We start from the raw sequence: 24,223 nt of genomic DNA on the forward strand, positions 1-24,223 counted from the left end.
ACTCGATGTCCGTCTGTCATCACAAATTTATAGCATTCAAAACGAAAAACCTATACTTTAAAAAATAAAATGTATTTTATTTGCTGCATTTTAAAGTATTCGATTCAGAGAAAGTGTAGGTGCAAGAATGCGCCGCATGTGCCCTGTTCACATTCGACGGACGATGGAAAGATAATGCCCGAAAGAGGAGGCACGCCCTTGACGCACCCGAGAAAGGCCTGGCAAGCGGCTCACGGCAAGTGTGCAGATAGACAGCGGGACAGTGACGTTATTGCTAAATTGCGATAATACGTTGATAACAATACGCGGCGCTGGCGCGTTTTGTTGTGCAGTCTTCTGCGCTTGAAGCGCGGAAGCACTGTGCCGTGCAGGGTGCGCTCATGTTGTCATACGCGACTTTATCTCGACAGTTCTTTTTGCCTGCTGGTTTTGCACGTTCCTTCCTATCTCCGTTCACTGACTGCCATCGAGCAAAGTCGGGTAAAACGCGTGCGAACGAGAAACTCGGCGCATTCTGCATAGCACCCCAGGGACTGTATTCACAAAAAAGTTCTTGCCCTAGGAGGAGGAGAGAAAGAGAGAAGGCAGGAATGTTAACCAGAAATGCGTTTGGTTGGCTACCCTACTTTGGGGGACGGGAAAGAGGGAATAGAAAGATGAGATCGAGCGAGGAGGGGGGGGGGGGGGGGCAGGATGGACATAAAACCCCTATATATAAAAAGTAGCGTCACGCTTTGAAGAATGCCGCCGCCTCCTCTCACACCCTGTCCGAGGCCGACGCCGCGTCGGTATTGGCCTAATGGCATCACGTGGACCGTCGCGCCGTTTGTTTACGATCACGCTCCATCGCCATTTTCGCCCGAGAAGCGTCTACCGACTGCGAGGAGCACAACGATAGCGGCGAACACAGTCGGCGATCGTCGAATCTGATCAGCGACGAAAGATAAACAAGTGCACGTGTTTCAAGCGGTGTAGGCAGCGCAATGGTCGAAAAAGGAGCGCGAAAGAGAGGAGAAACGAGGAGGATGGAAGGCGGAGGAGGAGAGTGTCGCTACTTTTTATATACAGGGGCTTTAGATGGACACGGTGAGATCGCGTGCTATAAACTGAGAAAGAATGCAGCAAATCAGGTGAACTCTCCATCGCTGATCATCTGGCGCCGAATTCGCAAAGCGTATCGTTCGTAAGTGCTTTTTGCCATTGTGTGGCTGCCTTCGCTAATAATATGGCCAGCATCAGGATTGACCAGAATTTTCTCTTACGAACCATTCTAGCATAAGAGCTTTTTGTGAATATAGGCCCTGGGTCCGCATTCACAGAAATGTTATCTCGCTAGATTTTTTCCTAATATCAGCTCTCAACCAGTCGTTATCGATGTCGGGCATACTAATAGTGAAGGTGGCCAGCAATAGTAAAGCGCACTTACGAACGATACGCTTTTTCGGCTCCTGTTCTTTGATAAGCGGTTTCCAATGGGATCGACACCACTTGTTTGTCACGAAAATTGCCTGTTACCGAGAAATAAGGTCAGCTTTGGTGCTAAGCGGGAGTTGTCTCTCCGATGTAGATGCCGCGTTTACGCAAAGCTTACGGGAACACGAGTGTGAATCCTAAACCACAGTGGCCCAAAGCAAAGGAAGCATTTTGCGTGCACCGAATGCGCGGTGGCGAGACGCTTTTCGCTAAGGGCACCTTAGATTCGGGTGCCCCGATGTTAAACCTCCTTAATTAGAAATGTCCTGGAATGCTGGCACGTCACGGAGTGTGCACACATGTATGCGAACGAAGGGAGCTACTTTTGCATCATGCACTTTCCAAGTTGCCAATGCATTCTATGCTTGCTTCACACGGTGCTTCAACGTTGTTTTCTTGTCAGCTTTGTGAGTGCAGCTCGAAGAACTAATTAAACATACTAGTTATATGCATGAAAAGTGCTTATATTCTCGAATCTTTCATTTATTCCACTGTAAAAGTGTTACACGGGACTTAGTTGTTCGGACACCGAACCCATTCATTGCCGAAATACCTCCTTCCACATAGAGCGCGGTTATACACTCAATTGCACAATCCTTGAGGCTTACAGGCCTGCACATGAAATACACATGCATGCATCTATCCCCGCCTGTGGCATGGTTTCCTTTGACGTCCGACAGAACGAAAAGATACAAGCGCTCTATTAGCTGTCTTTAAAATGAAATGAACAAAAGGCAAAAAGAAAAGAAAGATAAACAAGTACTGAAACAGCTGTACGTGTATAGCGCGGCACTGGTTGGCTAGTATCGACTAATATGCTGAAAGAGAAGAGCTCGGAAGGCCTCTCTAAAGTCGAACAACAAGGTTTCTGGTAGGCTTTTTACAAAATAGGCAAGAAATTTGCAGGTATCTATAAAATGAGAAACCGAGATATAATCAAGCGCCGGTCTATCTTCCACATCTGGGACATCATCTATACAACGGTTATTGGCACGGGCCATATGCAACTGTAATATCGCATAAAAAGAACAATTTTTCTGGACTACCAGTGACAGAGCGACGGTGTCGATGCACCTGTCAAATCAGATGATATGAGTGCGCCAATGCCAACTCGTATTGCCTGCATATCTGTCTTTCTGCTTTCCCACCTGCGTATAGAGCAGCAAAGCGCTTATTTAAGCCACGTTAACCTCCTTGCCTTTTCTATTCAATATATATTTGTCTCAACAACAACAACAAATTTCTAAAGGTAGTGCGCTAGGAATTATGAAAATTTACACAATCGAGAGAGGATGCAGGAAGCCGTTTACGACCGACGTATACGTATCATCAGAATAAATTGAAACGCGAACAGGAAATAACTGATCAGAACGCCTGCTCTGCGTAATTACATAGAATGGCGACGTGAAATCGCTGTAGCCGAGAATGAAGTAGTCCCAAGCGCACGTTTTGAACTGTGAATTAAGTCACTCTAATATATGCAGGCGAACTTCGAAACGCAACAACGCAATCGAGCTGCTTTTGAATTGTTCCCGTTTGAATTCACGCTTATTATTCACACCGTTCAATAACGCGGAATATCGTCATGGGTGATTGAAATAAAATTGGCGTAACAGCGATCGCAAGCAACGTTGAGTTCGTGCGAAACTGCTCGACAGCGGCATTCTTTCAAAACAGGTGCATATTTCGAAAGCAGGTGGCGACGCGTGGTTCACCTGTGTTCGTAAATGCGCGCCACCCACCTATTTTTGACAGGCGGAACGTGGAAAGGAAGGACGCACGGAGCTTTCCGCCTGCCCTTGGTTTCACACTTTCCGCCTGCTGAGGCAGGCAAGTAGGTTATGGCACAGAATTCTGGACGCATGCAAGCGCGCGACGGGATATTGCACGCGCTCGTGCGCGCGCTCAGCGAGCCAGTGCAAGAGTCGAGGTCCACTCACCGCGGGCTACTCGGGCGGCCGGGATGCGCTGCTGCGCCTAGGCGCGCATTTTGGTCGCGCCATGGCGGCGGCGTAGTGACAGAGGGCTCCCGGCAGCGGGCATGAGCCGATGCGGGAAGCATGTGTCGCCGCAGCACGGGAGAGAACTGCGAGCCGTTGCGTGCCGGCGTGTTTACGCCTGACCGTGGGCAGGCGGCAGGCATATGCTCGCAGACAAGCCTGTGACGTCACGAACGCGCGTTCACTAGCCGGCTTGCAGGTCGGGATTGCTGGAGTGACAGTGCTTTTGCGGGAGTGCCTTCACTTCGGGGCGGTAAAAATAAAGAATGACGCTTGGTCCTCGCGTATGACAGCGGACGACAGAGGACAGGGACGCCCTCCCCACGCACGGCGCTGAGTTTGAACGGCCTTTTCTACCTTTGGATGCTCTCGCTTCGCTTCACTCCGAAAAGCGGTCTTGATTTCGTTTCGACGCGTAGTGAGTGGAGCTGAAGTGACTCAGTTGCAACGCGGGGCTCTTACAGTGAAAATGAAGCATCTGCAGCGGCATCTAAATTTACAGAAGCAAATTACCTTACGTGCGGCTATGCGAGCCGGCATGGACGTTATTATTTCAAATATACTGCATACACGAAGCCCAACCAGGTAGTTTAGGTTGATGTAAACATAATAAATAAAACTCAGTCACAGAACTCTTTGGAGGGAGCCAATATAGGACTATTCGACACAAAAACACACTCACGGACGTCAGCACGCCGCGCTTCTTTTCGTTCTCAGCTTCAGTCATGGTCGTCATGGTTGTCCTGTTATCGAGCGTGCGAAATTGTCTATACAGAACGCCCTGTCTGCATAGGGCGTGTTGTTGCCGTACTTTTTTTTAGTTTAATTTGATCTGCAATCCCTTTAACGAGTGCAGTACAGCTGATCTATGGATATATACTTCAACCACGGAAGAGAAAGTGCAAAAGAGAGAGAGATTTATTGAACCCTGGAGATTCTTTAAATCCCGGAAATTCATTATCCATCTAGAGTACCATGCTATAGGCATGCCGCCAGGCACGCCTAGCATAGTACTCCATATAATAGAATGAAAATTGGAGTGATATGCACAGTTCACAACACGGATACACAACATAAACAAGACACAACACTCAACACTCGGCTAAAGTGTCTCATTGAGACCATTGTTTCTCAGGAAGCACAAACGTGCCTTCGTTGCGCGAGTCATTGCACAGGCAGCGCGGTTCCATGGGCCAAGGACGTGATTTAGTTCAAAAAAGGACAATTGGTGAATGTTGTTTGCGGATATTAAGGTCGTTCTTTGTAGTGTATATAGCCTTCAAGCGCAGATTAGGTAGACAATATCTACCTGCACTTTGCCGGCAGGATGTTTGATTTGAAATAGGAAATACTTTCCGTTTGCCACGTTTTGATCAATGCGGTGTAAGTGCGAATAGGTGCGGCCTAAGTGCGAATAGGCGCGTACTGCTTTTCCAAATCAGTCCAGGCAACAGCGTGCTCCATTGCTGCTTATACTTACATTTACTTTAACCTTGAATATGCGAGTGGGTGATTTATTTGGCTGATATTGGAAATGTTGGCAACTTGTGTGTCACGGGCTTATCCCCAAGCAATAATTTGTGCAATGATCAACTGATCATAACATGATGTAATATAAAAATACTCGTCCAATAAAGCAAATTTCGTAAGCGCAATTATAGTCAGTATAGTAGAAAAAGAAACAGAATCAAAACAGTACATTCTGCTCTTTTTGCAATTAAATACAAGTAAGTCAGTCAATAAAATAATAAAATATAAATTAAAAAACAGGGGCACATTTATTATTAATACATAGATTCAAATAACTTTCAGTAAGGAAACTTATTAAGGCTTGAAAGAACTGTTGTTAATCTGTCCTGGCGCAGTGTACAGCACTGGCGCCCTGTACTTGACTGGCACTCAGTACGTGGGATACCGGCTCGCTGCGGGCGCCCAATTGTCCCAAATCTAGCACCCATGGTACGTAGACCTCAGCTGGAGACGTGTTGTCGACGAACATGGCCTCGGTGGCAGCTACGCCTTAGAACAGCTGCCGGAGTGGAGTCAGGGCTTGGAAGACACAGACAAGGTGGGATGCTTCCAAGCTAAACGTGCTCTGTTTAGACTAAAAGAGAATGAAAATCATTTCGGGGGTAGTGCGTATTTCTGCTCAGAATCCCCCACGTGCCAGTGCGGGTTGACCACTGTGAAAGCGCCCCATGTCCGAGATGAATGCCACATAGGACTGCGGCCATGGCGGCTGCATTGTGATGGCAGCAGAATCCAAAAACGTTCGTCTACCGTGCATTGGGTGCCCGTTAAAGAAACCCAGGAGGTCAAATCATTCCTTAGCTCCCCCCTCCTCCACTAGAGCTTTCCTCATAATGAGGCCGTGGTTTTGGCACGTAAAACCCCAGAATTTAATTTAATGAGACGATTGCCGCCATACAAGTGAACGCGGAGTTAGTTTTTCCTGGCCCTTATCCGGCAATTCATAATCAGAAATGACAACATCACCATGGCAAGTTTCACTGTAAAGACAGGACGCAACCACACGGCTGCCTGCAAGAGATAAGGCACCGCTGAACCTCAGGACGGAATAACCACCGCACTTTTGCCGAATTGGCCGGCTTGGACAAGTGGTGCAGAAATCGACGGGTGTGCGAAGACGTGCTGGAAGCCGGGCAGGTTCAAAGCCTGCGGGCATCTAAAAGACGGATGCCTGTCATGGGCGTGGCGTGTCGCGCTCTGCGGCTTTTTGTCACGTCTACTAGGAAGCGACGGCCCAGCCGGAGAAAGGCAAGGGTTTTACCGTAGCGATGCTGGCGTCGGAAGTCAGCGACTTAATTGAAGAGTGAGGGGTAGTATGGAAACTGTTGTCAATCCATCCGCGAGGAATCTCATTTACGGAAAGTGTCAGTGACCGCATGAAGGATGAATAGGAAGAACAACGGCGCAGGTGTGGCCCAAAAGAGCTAGTAGAGGTTAGGACCCGGGACATCTCCACAGGCTTTTAAAAGACAATGCGGTACTGCCCGCCTCGGCTTGAAAGAGTCGAGCCTTAGGACTTCTGTAAATAAAAAGTTTTCACACACACACTGACACGTTACCCCATGGCCCAAGCAACATTTCTACAGCGAAAATATCAAGACTGCTGACCTCAAATCACACCTTTACTGCTTAAATAGAGACATAGAAAAGACAGTAATTTACTGGCTCAGGCTGTTCTCAGAGATTACCGAGCTTACAAAGCGAGTATTTTCCACAGAACAGGAATGTCAGCAACCTGTAAAGTTTTCAGAAGTGGGTCAAGATTATTTGTTTATATGTTTAGCTGCTCTGCTCGCCGGCCGCTAACACGTCGGTTGGTTCGCGCCCGCAATTTGCAGTACCAGCAGCCAGCCTGAGCGGCGGTGACCTATGCACGCCAGGGCGGACTCTATCCACATCCGGATGGATAGGGAAAAACGAATGCAATGCTTAGTGCAGGCACTCTGGCAAATGCGCCGCATGTGAACTCTTTGCATAAAATTGCACGCCATTGGACCATTAGAGCAAGACCTCCGGTGCTGACCAGCTGTTTGAAATTTCATTTTTAACGCAGTACGCGTGTTCCGGTTGTATTCGTGCCCCTCATTTGGAACAAGGATTGCGCACGGACTTGTAAATTTCATCCTGCATGCCATTTCTAAACGTTCCATGATTTTTTTCTCTTTCTCTTTTTTATTTTTGTTATTGACATTTCCAAGGCTTCTGATCGCGCCCTTGCTACTGCTGGCATCTGTTCTGCTGTCCTGACGTCTTCTCGTTAACTGAAATACACTCAAAAGCCAGGAACTCATGTCTGGAATTATTCAGCAAAATCGTGAACGTTTAAAAATAATTCAACTCACGCCTTGTTCCTCCCCTTAAGAAAGAGCTTACTGTTATGAAGAGATTGGTACAAATATTTCGTGTCTGTCAAAATACTGACTAGGAGTGCGAAGCTCTCGTTTACCTCCGTCTACAGCCATCCGTACCTGTGAGCTCCTTGCTCGAGCGTTTTCTAACTAGTCAGCTTTCTTATGCAAATAACTTATGCGACTAGCCATGTTATCCTACAATAAAAAGAAACCATGGCTAAAGAAAATTGCTGCTCAACGCCAAGATTAACGTACCGAGTCACCACCAATGCTTGGAATAAGCGCCGCTCCTTTCCCGAACGCTATTTGTGGAAAAGTAAACGAAGCGAATGTGCAATTTGTGAGCCGCGTTTGCAGAAGGGCACTTGTCCTCCGTCCAATGCGATGGAGTAAAAGTGCAACGACCGGCGAAATTCGCAAGCGGTTTCTGGTAACTAAGCGTCGAGCACACTATACAGGCCCGCGTTTTACCGAAAATGAGTACAGTGACAACTTTTTGGGCAATTATTCTGCATGCTAAGTAGCACCTCCGCCTCTTCTGCACCTCGAAGGTCGCGGCAGATTAATGCGAACTTAGCCTGCCTCAGCAGTCATTAAGGAGCTTAGTTTTTGTTGCTCTTGCAGAACTTTTTTAGGTCGTTAGAAACTCTCTTCGCGTTCTGCTATATATCAAGCCTGGAAGCTTCTTCGACATCTTATACTCTCTTTAATCTCAATCTTCCTGTCATATTTAACTGAGCGTCGTGAAATCGCTAAGAATATATAGCACTTCGACCTCAGTGTTTCTCGTGAGGAGCGGCTTCGGGCTCCAAAGGCCTTTAAATATCGAGACAAAGGAAGGTAACGTCTTTCGGGAGGCGGGTGCGCCGAGTGATTTATCTTCCCGATTAAGTAGCTGCACTATAAAAGTACAATGATAAAGTCGTAGATGAATCTGATAATGCCCGTTGCGAGGTATACACGCCGTGGCAGTCAGCATTTCTTGCAAACCTTTCATTTGAAGAAAAAAATATTGATTTTTTGCAGTTGGAATGATATGGCTCGTTGAAGTGTCATGTGTTATTGACATTACTTTGCATTACAAATCCTATATGTTAGGCCTACACCATTATGAGATGTACTAAGCTGGGAATTTATACCACGTTTTATATGCTTATTTTAAAGTTATTGATAAAATTATTATTATTATTATTATTATTATTATTATTATTATTATTATTATTATTATTATTATTATTTGATATGATAAAACACACAATGCAGAGAGAAGGAAATATGGAGAAAGGAGGGACCGTGCTCGCATAACGACACTTCATCCGCTTGAAATTTCCATTCAAACATAAAAAAGCTCATATGTGTGTCATGGAAGTACATAAAAATTATCTTGGAACTTCAAGCTTCAGCGTGAACTTTTCCGAAGGGCTTTTGCCAGAAGAGTTGTTCAAGCAGATGTCTACTTGTCCTCAAATGGTGTCAGAACAGCACACTGAAAATTGATAATGAACCAAGGACAGCACTAAGTAGATAATGTTGCGCACAACTCCAGCGCGACTGCAATTGTAATGAAGCTGACTAAAATTTTTTTCTCTAGTGGGAACTTTCCGGGCGAATATCTCCCTGTGGAACTTTGTCCTGAAAATCAAACTTTAGCCATGCTGCTGATTGCGACTTTTTCTGACATGCTTCTAAATACTCATATGTGTTAATGAGTATTTATAACATCTCAATAAAGGTACATGCCGGCCCTAGCTTGGTTCCAAGGAGTGACAAACCTAAGGATTCTTTAAAGCACGTTTTTTGTTTGACAAAGAACAGCAAGCAACTGCTGCCTGATGCTGAGGTTTCGTATTCTCTAGCACATTTCGGCCCTCGTGGCACCCTATAACGTCTATAGCGCAAGCCTGCTAAGTACCCCTAGCAAATGAAAAAAAAAAAACAAACAAGAATTGCATATTTTCATCATTCCAGAAGCGTAACATGTGCAGAAAAAAAAAGAACAGAGAGTTACCGCGACAGCTGGTAATCGCGCAGGTGCTTGTACTGCTGAAGGCCACTTAGCGCGAAACAAAGAACATGACAACTCGCAGCCCTGCTAACACAGCTCCCTCCATTAACCTCCCTCCTTTCTTCAGAATGTCTTTCAGAAGTGTCAGAAGTGCGAGTATCTCGAGAACGAGTGCTGAGGAGTCAGTGAAAAGGTGCCTTGAAATCGGTGTGATCGTCCAAAAAGCATAGCTAAAAGCCTTGCCTTTTGTCACAGCTCGACGAAAGAAAAATTAACTCCGTACGACCAACTTAGCAGAATGGCATACAGTTCTTGCACATACTGACGCATGTAGTTCGACTTGAATGGTTGCCAAAATGCCATTGAAAGCGTGATAAAACAACAGTCAGGGAACCCCGTTCTCGTCATCCTGCAAAGTGCAAGGCAAACTTTAAGACAGTTGCATTTCCAGTGCCTGAAGTTCGGCAATTGAAAATTTGTGAGTAGCTGAATTTGTGACACAAGTATCATAAATGAAGGGACATGCCGCTTGCTGTTTGCTGATTATTAAAGCCTAGTGGCTTCTTTAGTTCACTAATTTATCATACTTTCTTTCTCCTTGGAGCTTAGCGGGGAATGCGTCCCCGCTAACTTTTCAGTTAGCGGGGACACGTTCCCAGCAGCCTAGATGCGGCACCTATACGTACGTTTTGCATGTAGGTTTAACTGCACCCAACGATAGGTATTGTGATCTCACCATAAACGTTCCAGGACAGCTGCTGTCAGGACCAACAGCGCTTATATGCTTTCTAGGTTCTGCAAAAAAAAAAAAAGAAAGCCTCAGCAAGTATACAATTATATGGCAGAGGACGTCAAGCAATGTACAAGTTTTCTCATTGACGCTTGAACTTTGCCGCTGACAGTGAATTTAAACTGTTACAGTCTAGTAACCGTTCAATTCCACTGGTAATAGTTTAGTTTGTAAGTTGAATACCCATTGAAAAGTTCGAAAGTTTTCAAACAACGTAGCACGTACTCTAGCTAGATCCTTTGCTGAACTTTCGCTGAGGCACCTGACAACTTAAAATTTATTGTGTAGTCCAGATGCTCGCTTGCAACTTTGTGCTTCCAGAAGGATCCGCTATAGCCCGCAAGGAAGCATCATGCCTTCTTACGTATTGAAGAGACACTGATCTGTTCAACAGGTAGTAAATACTCAAGTTAAGTTGCAAGAGACGCTCAGGGTGGAGCAATCGCCGGTCTGGATCGCCAGGCTGAACCCGCCTGCCGCTGGAACACACTACCACCCGCTACAACACACTACAACACACCACCACCACTCCACAGAAAAAAATTAGAACTCTTGTAAACCTAGTTATCACAAGCAAAAGGTCTGTTTGACTTGCTTTTGCAATAACTATGCACACAGTGTTTCATTAATGCAAGCTTCCGCGTTTGGTAAGGTTCTCTATAACGTGCTAATCTGGCCTCCCTTTGCTCCGGTGTTTCAGCAGACAACCTTGCCTTTGCTTGAGATTTCGTTGGCTGCCGTCTAACTATATCTACTGAATAATTGGATTCAGCCTGTCACTTGCGCTGAAGCGCACGCACAGACGGCCCAGCCGGCGCGCCATCCATGGTGAGACTGAGCGACCAAGCGCCGGCGAAACAGCCATTAAACCCTCGCCTAGTCACGTGGTACCGCAACGGCGATGCTCCGAGCGAGCGCACCTGCGGCGCCTCTCCGCAGCGGATCACGTGGCGTAACGTCACACCTGCCACACTTGCGCTTCAGCCGCTACCGCTCCGGCAGCTCAAGGTCATTGTCACGTGATGAATGACCTTGCGGGACATGGCGTAGTAGAGCTCTCGCTCTAAAAAAGTACAGCAGTGCATTTAGACCCACTCGCATTACCGTGCGCTGGAGCCAGGGGCGCTATAACGGAAAACTATTCCAAACTGGTTCTATTCAATTGCTGCAATCAGCCCTCCGCTATTGGTCAAACGTTTTGGAACTGCGCCCACTTCGCTTTTCTCTCACGCGACGTCACAAAACCGGGAAAACTCACCCCGTCAAAGTGACGTCTACACATCAAAGATGGATTAATATGCCGAACAAAACTGAACTTTTTTCGCAATAGATGAAGACTGCCCGTTTCTGAAAAAATAGAAGACGTCTGCCCATCGATCGCTCTGGCACTGGCTAATCGGAGCTGCCGGGCAGAATGGATCTATTTGTGTATAATAATAAAAAAGATATGTGATAGTAGACCATTGTCGAACCCTTTCGGCACGCATACGACATCGCTGTGCCACCAACACACACACACACACACACACACACACACACACACACACACACACACACACACACACACACACACACACACACACACACACACACACACACACACACTGTTCGGGTGTGGTAGTGTACACAAGCCTATACACCTATAGGCTAGTAAATGAGCCTTGTGCCGTTGACCGTAGCGTCACCATGATGCTTTATGTGTGGCCTGGCGGCCTCGCATACTGCCCCGGAAAGTTTCCAGACACATAGTACATACGAAGTACTTTGCAGCCCTCGAGTAGCATTACAGAGAAGTTCAGTACTTCTTGCTGTTACAGTTTCGATGTACAGCCTTCGGCAAGCTCCACATTGTTCAGTAGAGCAGTTTCGCGAGTGACAAAAGTCGGCGCAGATCACGTGAGTTAACTTTTTTTCCAGACGTCCCCATGCGCAGTGTTTGGAAAACTTTAGGAGTAGATGACATACTCGTATGTCCCCATCGTCATGACTCCAGGAGCAAGCCGGGCAAACACACGCCTGTGGGCTGCACGGAAACGCAATCGATGCAGAAGACTATCAGTGCGTCTTGGAAATGGGAGATGGAAAATGTATCGATAATGTGGGTCCACTTTGTAAAGGATCGATTCCATTGCACTTATCGAGAGCCAAGTAGACGCAGAGAATCGAATTTTTTTACGCTCTCAAGACGCATAGTGCTTCGGAAACGATAACATTACCGGATGAGATTCCGAATCTTGATCTCACCTCTGCTAGGCAGTAAGTGGGTTCGCTTCATGTGATGTCAATTCGTCTTTGGATCGAACACAAGGACCGTTTTTTATCGCTATCCAGCTTGAGCTACGGCCTTCCGCTGCTTTTGGTAGACCTTGACCAGGAGGGGGGACACATTTTTGAGGCAATTTTAGGGTCCCCAAGGAATCCTCAACGTTCACCCACTTCTCGGCGACTCGGCACACTTCTATAAAACCAATGACTAGCGACACTGTACTAACTGTTGTGCTTGTTTGGTCATTTTATTAGGTCATAGTTTTCTTCTCGGAACAGGACCGTGCGACCTTTGGAAGCTTCTTGGCTGTTTAAAAAGCTGTTACTGAAGAGACACCGCGAAAAAAATCCGTCAAATATGCGTCTAAGTTTTCCTGGCGATCGAAAGTAACTAATTTGCGAGAAAATCTTTCTAATTATTTGCGGTAACTTGTGATTCCTTTGGCGTCTTTCAATATGAAACGTTACCCGTCCCTATACTAGGCCCTCGCGTTCTGTAAAGATGGATATTAATAAACGCAGCTTCTCATTTTTGAGCTATACGTATATACGTAAGTTGAATGGGGTCTAACTTGGGGGGAGTGGAAACAGTACTCATCCAGCCGCTCTATTTCACTGATACCAAAATATGAATTTCACTAAACATACATAAATTTTATTTTAAAAATATCACAAAGGACATTTTAGCAAGCACAAATACTAACCTATATACAATACAAAAAAGAAGAAAGGAAAAAAAAACGAGCCAACAACAAACGCGAGTCACTGGGCATGAAATCGTCCCTTAATCTTGAGCACATGTATGTCCGCACTAACAAATTGCACTGCAATGAAAGCTACCATTTAAAGACCACTAATTGTTCATGGTCGAAATATGTTTCAAGTGGCAATAAGGTCGCGGGATCGAATCCAGGCCGCGGCGGCTGCATTTCGATGGAGGCGAAATGCAATAACGCCCGTGTGCTTGCGTTGTAGTGCACGTTAAAGAACCGCAGGTGGTCAAAATTAATCCGGAGCCCACCACTACGGCGTGCCTCATAATCAGAACTGGTTTTGGCACTTAAAACTCCAGAAAAGAAAAAATAGGGCAACTTCACGCAAACAGAGAACTTTAGTCCACGGTCTGCATATATACAAAATGGATCTTTTGGCCTCTTCATCTAATCATACCGCAGATTATCTTCTTAGGCAGAGTTTTCGTAGTATACTTTTAACGTCGTGACGGAACAGCGGAATGGTGTATTCTCCATGTTCATGTGCCCGTTTGGCCAATTCGACTGTTAGTTTATTTCCAAATGTGCCTCTATGTCTGGGAACTTAGTGACGAACATTTTCATGACCGTGGTTTGTCGCAACAAGTGTCAGCTTTGGAAGTTTCCCGATTACTTTACTGTGCGCAATTTTTTCCTGAGCATCGCATAGGAGCTCAAGTGCGGACTTTAAATGTGCGTAAACGAGCCACCCATCTCGAGATTGATTTGTCGCGATAAATGTTGCCGCTTCCAAAATCGCGTACATTTCTATGGTCGTTGCTGTAGCAACACGACAGCTTCAACATTTGTTGTACTGTTAATGTTGGTATAACAAAACCACACGCTGAACTATTTTAGGTGGACGAGGCCATCTGTGTACAGTTGTTTTGCGCCGGCATACTGTTTGTATACATTTGAAACATTACTAATGCGGCCGCAACGATTGGTGAGACTTGATACTTTTTCTTCAATCTCTCAATGTTAACAAAAACTCGTAGTTTTTATAATATATTCGAATGCAGCCCATATTTTTTTCTAAAATTAGATTGCAGCAAAAACAGAGAAATTCAGGGAAACGGGAGGCAGGTAGTTTGACTATTACCGAGCCTGGGTGTCTATCATAAACTGAGGGAGGGGGAAAAATGGGAGGAAAAAAAAAACGGCCGACAATTACGATACTGCCTAATGCGAAATTTGAGCGCAGCTGTTTACGTGTTTTCATTTCGCAATATATTGAGGCAAATAATTTGAGACCGAAATCACCGCACCGACTGTCAGTGGGCCAGTGCCGTCAGCGCCTTCGCAGAGGGAGGAGCAGTACGGGTACGCTGGCATGATGAGCTGCATCGGAGCCAACTGTGGGAGACGACGAACGTGCGAGCAGTAGCGCGTTCGCGCGGTTACACTGAGAGACGCCGACGCCCAAGCCACGAACGGGCGTCTAAGAGCTGCGCCCTAAAAGGCAAAAAGGAGGATAGACGATGGAGGTCAGGCACGGCGGATACACAAACGAACGGGAATATTCAGCACAGCCTCATAGTTGGTCTACCCGCCGTGGTGGCTATGGTGTTGGGCTGCTAAACACGAGGTTGCGGTATCAAATGCCGGCCACGGCGGCCGCATTTCAATGGGGGGCGAAATGCGAAAACACCAGTGTACATAGATTTAGGCGCACGTTAAAGAACCCCAGGTGGTCCGAATTATTCTGGAGTCCCCCACTACGACGTGCCTCATAATCAAATCGTGGTTTTGGCACGTAAAACCCCATAATTTCATTGATTTCAATTAATAGTTCGTCATTAAGGCGGGCTGTTTTTGGAAAGCAAAACAACGCTGTTGCTCTCAGCGTCTTGTTCCCAGCGAACTGCCCTTAACTCTTTCCGTACCACGCCCATTGGGCATGGTTAGCCCTCTATCAATGGTTTGAAACGCCACTTTCGAGACCTTCCGCGCCGCTCACGGATATACTGCGCTATCGGATATGAAGAAGGAGAACTATATTTTAGTTTTCTAAGCAGTTCGCTTTTTTCGCCCCATGCAGTGATTTTTTAAACGCGCTCCGAAGTTTCGCGATCGTTAAAACAGAACGCAAAAATGTCCGGGCGTTTCGGGAGATTGAAGATGTCGCGATTCCGCTGTCTCTGCGGCTGATCTTATCGATACATCGAATAGCAGCAGTCAGAGAACGCTGACTTTTCGTCGGATTTGGAGTCTGAAAGTACGACGACCAAACCAGCCCGGAACATCGGCTGCCGCAGCCCGGTCCGCCCAGCTGTAGTGCTTGCAGCTAAATTATTGTACCGAAATACCTGCTCAATGAAAAATTTTGATTTTTTCCGAGATAGTGCCTAAAAGACGGCAGTACATTTTGTATATCTCATAATTTTTGAAACGTTATTTTTATTAGTAGATACAAGCGTGTCTTTACAAACTTTGTTCAATTTTATCGCACAATCTTGATTTTAACAATCTATATCATTTTTGTGACATATATCTCGTTAACAAAGCTTTTATGCGTGAAAAGTGCCTTAATTTTTATTTATGTTTATGTATTACATCAAATATTGAGTGCAAAAGTTTCTTCAGAAGGAGGAGGAGGAGGAACAAACTTTTATTTAGACCAGCAGTTTAGTTGGCTGGGCCCAGGCCTCCCACGTATAACTTCAGAAAAAAAAAAAACATCTGCCGTAACATACAAAAAACACCCATTTTCCCCATGGTAGGGAAAGACTTAATCTAGCTATTTAACGGCGGTGTGTACGGCATATCCTCAATCTTCAAAGGAAGGGAAGTCGCACAGAAGGTGCTGTATTGTTTTTCTGCAACAATGGGCATTCTAAATAAGCGACATTTTGAATTTACTTCCAATCTGCTACTCCAATCAACTGAGTTCGCTGCTCTCCTTAGCGAGATTATTTATGTTACAGAAGAGCCACCTAGAAGTCTTGTTATTCCAAGACAACCCTTTAGAGCGCGCAGTCAAGCCTGAATCGCGGAACTTGCGACCAGTTAATGTCTTTGATCTGAGGGCCGCAGCATGGTCTTTCAGTGGCTGCCACGTCATTGTGTCATAGTTGGTAATGACCTCGCTGACGGTGCAGCTCGTTCCATTCGCGACAGTTCCAGACAGTTCGAATACCTTCTCAATAGCGGGCTCTTTTTACCTGTTATCACTATTCTTTGCAAACCAGTAATCTGAGTTCTCTTGACAAAAAAACAAAAACAAAAAAAGAACTATATCGCTGGCTCGTAACGCCACTCGAACTCACTAGAGCTCCAACTTTCTGGAACGTCTGTTGTGCGGGAATTATGAATCCTTCCTTGAAGCTGCAGCTACCACTATGCCTCTCTCGCTGCTATACAAAATAATAGGTCGCTTGCGGTTCGGTGTGGCGTTCAGAAAAGTATATTCTGGCACAGGTGGAACATCTGCATACGGTAGTTGCGGGCATGACAAGTATACGGAACATAAATTCGGCATAACCAACCCACGCGCAGAAACAACATTTTGGCTCTCATTCTATCACCATCCCCGGAAAGAGCCGGTCTTGTTTCATGTCAATATAGTTTAGGTGGCCACAGACTCCTCCAACTAACAACTTAAATACCCTCATTTTCCCGCCTGAGTACGCCTCAATGCATACTAAATTACAAAAAGCTGACTTTAAAGCCATCAACCGCGGCAAGTAAGTTATTGTGACCAAATTTTTTCCTATTTTTCGCGCACGTCACTTCACGAAAACAGGACATTATTCAAAGAAAGAAAAAGCAACACGTACGTGATCACACTGCACGGACACGTCCATTCGTGTTAACAGGTCCAAGCCGTGGTTCACTAAATCTCTCCACACACTCCGAAACAAAAAGCGACGTCTTGATAGAACTGCCAAGAGCTTGGGCACGCCAGCTTCGATGGCGCGACATTACACCTCCGATAAACAGTATTGCAGCGCTAGCTGTAGTGCTAAAAATAACTTTTATCATACGAGCTGCAATATTTATTCAGTAATAACCCTACAAACTTCTGGGAAATGATCTCACCCTCGTAAACATCAGGCCAAACCACATTGTCTGACAATGACCGCAATGTGATTCCACAGGAACAATGTCCATCCGTATTCAACGACTCCTTCCCATCTGTGTTTACAAAGCAAGACTACTTAAACATGGCTTCTCCGCCTGAAGTTAACTAACAATACATCAGGCTATTAATACATGAGGCCGGATTATACCTTTCTCGCGCCTTAAGGCGCTCTATCTTCAAAATAAAATCAATGATTTTCCCGGGGAAGCAGTAGGGGCCGTAGTAGAGACAGGGCCTGCTCTCTCGAGCAGTAACTTCGCTCGTGCCAGTGTTTTCTTTCTTTTTTTTTTGTTCTCCGTGACTTTCCAAAAGCCTTTTTAATGGTCCCCGCTGAGGTTAAATATTTTGAAAACTCACAGAGAGCAGCGTATACGATCGAACCTGGCACAAGCGAAGATACTGCTCCAGGAGAGCAGGCCCGGTCTCTACTACGACCCCTACTGCTCCTCCGGGAAAATCAATGATGGTATTTTGAAGGTAGAGTGCTGTAAGGCACGAGAAAGGTATAATCCGGCATGACTGATACAGCACGAGCGCCGCAGGCGCTAGAAAGTCTGTGCGACGTACCGCCCCCGTGGGAGGAGAATAGGTGATGCCAGTGAGGAATCTACCGTATGAGTAACCCTAAGTGAGGGCAACATCGATGCTTGAGCGACAGAGTAGGGTTGTCTCACAACAGGAAGACTAGCCATAAACAAGCACACCTGCATAGGGGGTTCAAGCCAGACAGGTGATTCTAGGTGAGATTCGCACAACGCGATTGCTGCAAATTCATATCACGGGCAAGCTCGCAAAGGTGTCAGGCTTCGTCCGTTCTGAGCAACTGTTCTGAGAATTGAAACAGAGTGAGCCTCTTCATGTGCTGCGAGCAGCTTTGTCGGCATTATCGTTGCCCATGGTAGCAGAATGGTCTGGTGGCGCGGTAATCACGATTTCTTGAACTATTCCGATGATATGGTGGTGTGCGTCACGTATTCCTAACAAAAGCTATTTGTGGGACCTACAACGAAATGATGACAAAAGACACCACAGGGCTGCCGTCAAGTCGCAAAGTGCAGCCGACTTATTAGCTAATTGTTACTAAACAAACGAAGGGTATGCGCGTGTTTCATATTGGAACAACTATATTTCCGCGGGTATGTGTCAGTGGGGACGAGGTTGAAGTAGCGCGGACTTTTAGGTTAAGCGTGGAGACGAAGAAGACGTTGTTGGTTTTGTTGACGACTGATAAGGTGTCTTTGTTGGTACTGCTCCGCGTTCTCGTCAATCCCACGTAGTTACACTGGTGGAGGTGCTCCATCCTTCATGCTTGGCACCCCTTCGCGTTGCCAACGATCGAGCCCGGAATCGCTATTGTGCATTGAAACACCGGTTCAGTCGCTGCCTACTAGGCCTAGCGCTCGAGTCCGGTCTCCTGCTAGAAACCTCAAGCAATCGTTTGCCTCCTGCAACTGCCATGACCACCGCGGCTCCAACGCAAGTAACCCTGCAGAACCCTAAGGTTCCGGAGAGCTTTCATGGTGATGCCTTTGAAGACGTCCAAGATTGGCTAGACCAGTTCGAGCGCGTCGCCAAGTACAACGATATGACCAGCTCGGCGGACAAACTCTCGAGCGTCTATTTCTATCTGAAGGACAATGCTCGCTTCTATCTGCACAATGCTTCTATCTGAAGGACAAGCGCGCCTCCCTCGCGCGCTTGCACTCGCACATACAGCATACGGCACGCGGCGACGATTTCACCGCCGTTTGACGTCATACGGAACCTCACGGCGACGCCGACAGCAGAAATCCGGTTTGAGTATCGATATAATTGCTATCGCAATAATAAGCACGAAAAAGTGAAGCTTGGGTACTTAAGCTTTTTACTGCGAAGCTGTGAAGGGCTCACTATTCGATGGTCCGTCCGGCAATAGAAAAAACTCTCATTGGCCGTATGCTGTATGTGCGAGTGAAAGCGCGCGAGGGCGAGGGACGTGCGCTTACACGGGGAGCGAACGCACGGCGGAGAGCAAACGCGACTTCTCAGTGGAAGGGGAGCGGTGGGCGACGAGGGCATCGAAGCACCCTAGGCTATGCGTGTGCGTGCCCGATCTCACACTGCGGCGCATGCGCGCAGCCCTGCCGGCCTCTGCCGCCTGTGCCGCGGACTCTCTCTGGGCTCTCGCCCGCCTCTCCCCTAACAGTGTCGGCAACGGCGTTCAGCCGTTCCGTCACGTAGCCAGCGTTTTGACAGCGGTTGTGTGCGGTCACACAAACAACGCGCACAACTGTTGTCGACGGCGGCGGCGTTTCTCCCGCATTCGCACTGAACGCGCGCGGCGTTGGTGACGTGTTTATGAAGAACGTACCAAGCTTTGCCGTACACCCTTTGGCGGTGTACCGTAGCGACCATAAGGTCATGGTCCCTGTGGTCACTAAATAAATGAAAACCACCGGATCATATATATTTCTCATTCTTTAATAGTTCAAATAACCAATACACCATCACATCTTAATAGTCCTAATTGGAAATACGTAATTTCCACCATAGTACAGCTTCGCTGGTCTTCCATCTCCACCCCAGTGGAAGGGCTGACAGTCTTTTAGGGGCGAAGCACCTAGGGCCGAGCCTTGTCCCTCGTAGTCCGTAGCTATGGTTGGCATGGAGACCGCTATGTATGTATCTATACGCATATATACATATACAGGGTGTTTCAGCGAACACTTTCAAAAATTCTTAAAGGTTGCCTGTGGCTGATAGCCCACTTCTAGTTAATGAGCTGGTCTACTCGAAGAGGCGGACATTACTTGCACAAGAAATAGAAATGCATAATGGTATAATTAACAAAAATGCACTAAATAAGTTTTAACTAATTACCTGGTGGCCCATATTGCAATTTACAAATTGTAGTAGTCAAGTTCGCAAGGCGGATCCACTTGGAACGAATTCTCGGCATGACACCAGTTTTGAGATATTAATTCACGAACTTTGCGGAGAGATGCATTGTCGTTCCAGTTAATTTCTTAACAAAACGTCGCTTTATGCGTTGAAGCACAAAATTAACTGTAACGCCAATGCATTTCTCCGCAAAGTTCGAGAATTAATATCTCGAAACTGGTGTCATCCTGAGAAATAATTCCAAGTCGATTCGCCTTGCGAGCTTTACGGCTACAATTTGTAAATTGCAATATGGGCCACCAGGTAATTAGTTAGAACTTATTTAGTGCATTTTTGTTAATTACCCCACTATGCATTTCTATTTCTTGTGCAAGTAATGACCGCCTCTTCGAGTATAACAGCTCATTAACTAGAATTGGGCTATCTGCCACAGGCAACCTTAAATAAATTTTGAAAGTGTTCGCTGAAACACCCTGTATATATGTGTATGTATAGTATATGTACGCCAAGCTCCGGCTTCCGGAAGCCGAAACCGGAAGCCGACTTCCGCTTTCGTTTCCACTTCCGGTTCCGCTTCCGGTTCCGGAAGCCAGCTTCCGGCTTCCGGAGAACGCTTCCGGCGTTTTTCTCTCTCGTCCGTAGCTAGGGGCGCTAGTTCCCGACGCGCGTTCTCTTTATCTCGTTCCCGACGCGCGCTCTCTTTCTCTCTCGTCCGTAGCTAGGGGCGCTAGTTCCCGACGCGCGTTCTCTTTATCTCGTTCCCGACGCGCGCTCTCTTTCTCTCTCGTCCGTAGCTAGGGGCGCTAGTTCCCGACGCGCGTTCTCTTTATCTCGTTCCCGACGCGCGCTCTCTTTCTCTCTCGTCCGTAGCTAGGGGCGCTAGTTCCCGACGCGCGTTCTCTTTATCTCGTTCCCGACGCGCGCTCTCTTTCTCTCTCGTCCGTAGCTAGGGGCGCTAGTTCCCGACGCGCGTTCTCTTATCTCGTTCCCGACGCGCGCTCTCTTTTTCGTCCGTAGCTAGGGGCGCTGCATTGCACAAGGGCGTTCGTTCCCGACGCGCGCTCTTTTTCTCTCTCGTCCGTAGCTGTGGTTTACCCGAATGATTCCCCGGTGCCTCGCCCACTCATCATCATTCACTTCGTGGATATGCGGTGATCTTATTCTTTCTGTTCAAAAACAAACATGTGTCCATATTCTTTTGTCGCACAAGGCATGGGCACCAGCGATGAAAACGTGCACACAAATAGTGAGAAGACGCTCCGAATTAACCTCCCTTACTTATGAAAAAAAAAGGGAAAGAGGAAGAGAGAGGTGTTCCGGTGATGCTAATCTGAGTACAGCTGGCGCAAATGACCCGCATTTGTGGGGGCGCATCACGTAAAATTCGTACAACGCTGAGCACCAACCCCACCTTTCACCCGGGTCAGTTTCTTTTCACCACACGCCGAGGCAATGGCAGGGCTGTGTGTCCCCCCCTTTCACCTTTTTTTCTCGGGTATGGCTTCAGCCTGCGGGCCGATTAACTACAGAGGTAAGCTAATGGTGAAGAGCAATTTTCTCCCGCTGCTGGGGCGGACCACGGTCATTTCCTTTGCGCCGTTGTTAGCGGGCGCACACGATTGCAACTTGGCCCGAGAAATAAGGGCGCACGTCGCTGTAGCAGAAGCAGAATGTATATTGCTTGAAGCCTTTCCGAAAGAAAAAAAGCTCTTTTTCTTAATTAGCTGAGAAAGATAAAAAGTTTGACAGCTGAAAGGACCGACTATTCGAAAATTTTAGCGAAGTGTAATTAAGCTGTGAAATCCAAGCTCGACCTTTAGTAAACACGCTGCGGTAGCGTGGGCGTAAGACTATAAGTTCGAGCCATTCTAGGACCTTGTAAATGCTTCAATTAACTAGTTTGTTTTCGCGAGTTTCTTGCAGTAGGTACCATTAGCCACAGAGCACAAGCCACCTAGCGTCTCTATTTCCCGCTCTTGCCCCTTTACAAACAGTGCGCGGCTGTGAGTGAACGCAACTTTCGCATACGCAATGTTCTGCGCGCCGCAACAGTTTTACGAAATGATGCGTTATTTCTGGCTCGCGCGGACGTTGACAGTGCCTTTTGTGCACTTCACGTCGTTTCGTATTTCCAGTGCAATGATCTGTGACAGGTCGTCTACGCGTGCGATGTTAAGGTACTTCTAGGGATTGCCTCTAGGGTGACCGGAGAAACAGCTGTGTCGGGCAATGAGGTGTAAAAACCCAAATAAACACCGGAGCGAAATTGGCTGACCAAAGTTGGCACCGCCTACACAGCCGCCCATTATGTCGGCAGCACAGAGCCTGCGCCGACATGTTGGTCCAAAAATACCCGTTTTGTGCAAAGTCCAAATGGCTTCATGGGCTTTTGTGCCGGCAGCACTGATGAATCTCGCACCAAATCCCGGAGGTCCCGTTTCGTCCGCCCTCATTTCCCCCCTATCAAAACGAAGTTGATCGAACGACATGACCCGGCTCCCCTTATTGTGAACATTTAGGCGTGTCATTTCTTGTTCCGGCTGCGTAACACATTAGCGGGGCCTCAGTTAATGTGTTCACCTCAGCGTACGTCGCCTCCAGTGGCAAAACGGCCGGGTCTGGTTTAGTCCACGGCAAACGTGACATCGTAAAACGGGATCAGAAGCGCCCGAGTCACCCTGGGCCCCCGACCTCTCTTCTCGGGGCGAAGCTCCGCATCGATCGTGCCAAAGTTTGTAACGAAGATCAGATTTCCAACCAAATGGGATTGATTTTGCACCGTCTGCAGGCTTCGATTCGGCCGTTCGTTCTCCCGATGCGGCGGACGCTGGTAAAGGCAGCGCGAAACGAAAAGTAACTGGTGAAAAGGAGGGCAGGACCGTCATCTGTATAATGTACGCGGCCCCTTTGGCAGCGCGGGACATTCGGAAAGCATTCATCGTGGCATCACGAACACCGAAATTTGAAGCCTGCCCTTTTCTTGTCGGTTTACGAGGAAGAATTCACGGCGACGTTCTGCTCATTCGGAGGCACTCTTTAGAAAAAAAAAAAGGAAAAAAAAAAGGAAACAACAGAATGCGCACTCAAAGCTGAAATCAAAGTAAAAATGTAAAAGAAGTGTCGGCCCGGGTGTTACTCTGAACTAGCGTGCTTGCATGTGCGTGTCTGTGTCTGCGTGTGTCGTTGTAATACAGTAAATTAACCTGACTGATCATGTAACCTTGTGCAGAGTATTTTATATTCATTTGAGCGTAATAAACGAGCTCACGACCATTTTGTAAATATATCGAATAAAGATTTGCTAGGTACCGGCCTAAGTGAGTCAAAAGTTCATGAACAGGTACTGTTGATACTTTATTCGCCCCTATGAAAGGGTGTGAATACCTACTTCTTTCCATGCCTAGAAAAAAAAACATAATGTGAGCAGGAAGGGATAAAAGGAAGAAGCATTTGATCAAAAGGCGTTTGGTGAAGCCATGCTTTGTCGTTTCATATACTGCAGATTAACTATAAGTATGAACCACACTTGGATGCGCTACTTAGCTTAGCGTCCATAATTTCCCAGTGAATAAAATTCGCTTTCATGACTCGTTGCTAACCAACGCCATTTAAAACTTTTCGAACAATATTCTGGCAGCGTCTTTTATGGCCTTTCATGCACACTTTCTCATCTTTACTCCTCGCCTTTCCTACCAATTCCTCGTTTCCAAATGCAGGGTAACCGATTAACCGTAGTTACTCTGGTTAACCTCTCTTCTTTCATCTCCTATTTCTCTATCTTTAGACACAATACGAGGAAATCTTCGACTTCCTTTTATCTCTTCTTATTATGAAACCTGTTTCCTTCAGTATATAAAAATGCTTTAAATCGAGAGAATATCGTGAAAGTGCAGGTGAGAAGTTTCAGGGGTGTGGATATAACGACACGCTCACCATCATAAACAAGACAGATATAAAAATACGTTACATACCAAGCGTCGCGTTACCAAGCCTACAAAGCGGCAGAAGTCTCCATCATAGATTGCAGGGTTCTCCAGGAGCAAAGCCCATCGATCATGATGTGTCAGACGCGCTAGTCACAAAGGCTTTGGTG

The 24,223-nt window shown here is 46.7% G+C and overlaps 1 protein-coding gene across 2 annotated transcripts in view; it reads right to left on the bottom strand.

Moving 5' to 3' along the window:
• The window catches only part of LOC119432096 (dopamine receptor 2), a 313,310-nt gene that overhangs the window by 236,317 nt on the left and 52,770 nt on the right, over window positions 1-24,223 (bottom strand). Inside the window, exon 1 of one of the 2 annotated variants that reach the window (XM_037699480.2) lies at window positions 3,414-3,507. The exons of the other annotated variant lie outside the window; for it this stretch is intronic. The gene's annotated coding sequence lies outside the window, so the exon portion shown is untranslated. Of the gene's footprint in view, window positions 1-3,413; window positions 3,508-24,223 lie in introns of those variants that run through there. 2 annotated transcript variants of the gene reach the window in all.

The sequence above is a fragment of the Dermacentor silvarum genome, chromosome 1 (genome assembly GCF_013339745.2).
Source record: "Dermacentor silvarum isolate Dsil-2018 chromosome 1, BIME_Dsil_1.4, whole genome shotgun sequence".
Taxonomy (NCBI): Eukaryota; Metazoa; Arthropoda; class Arachnida; order Ixodida; family Ixodidae; genus Dermacentor; species Dermacentor silvarum.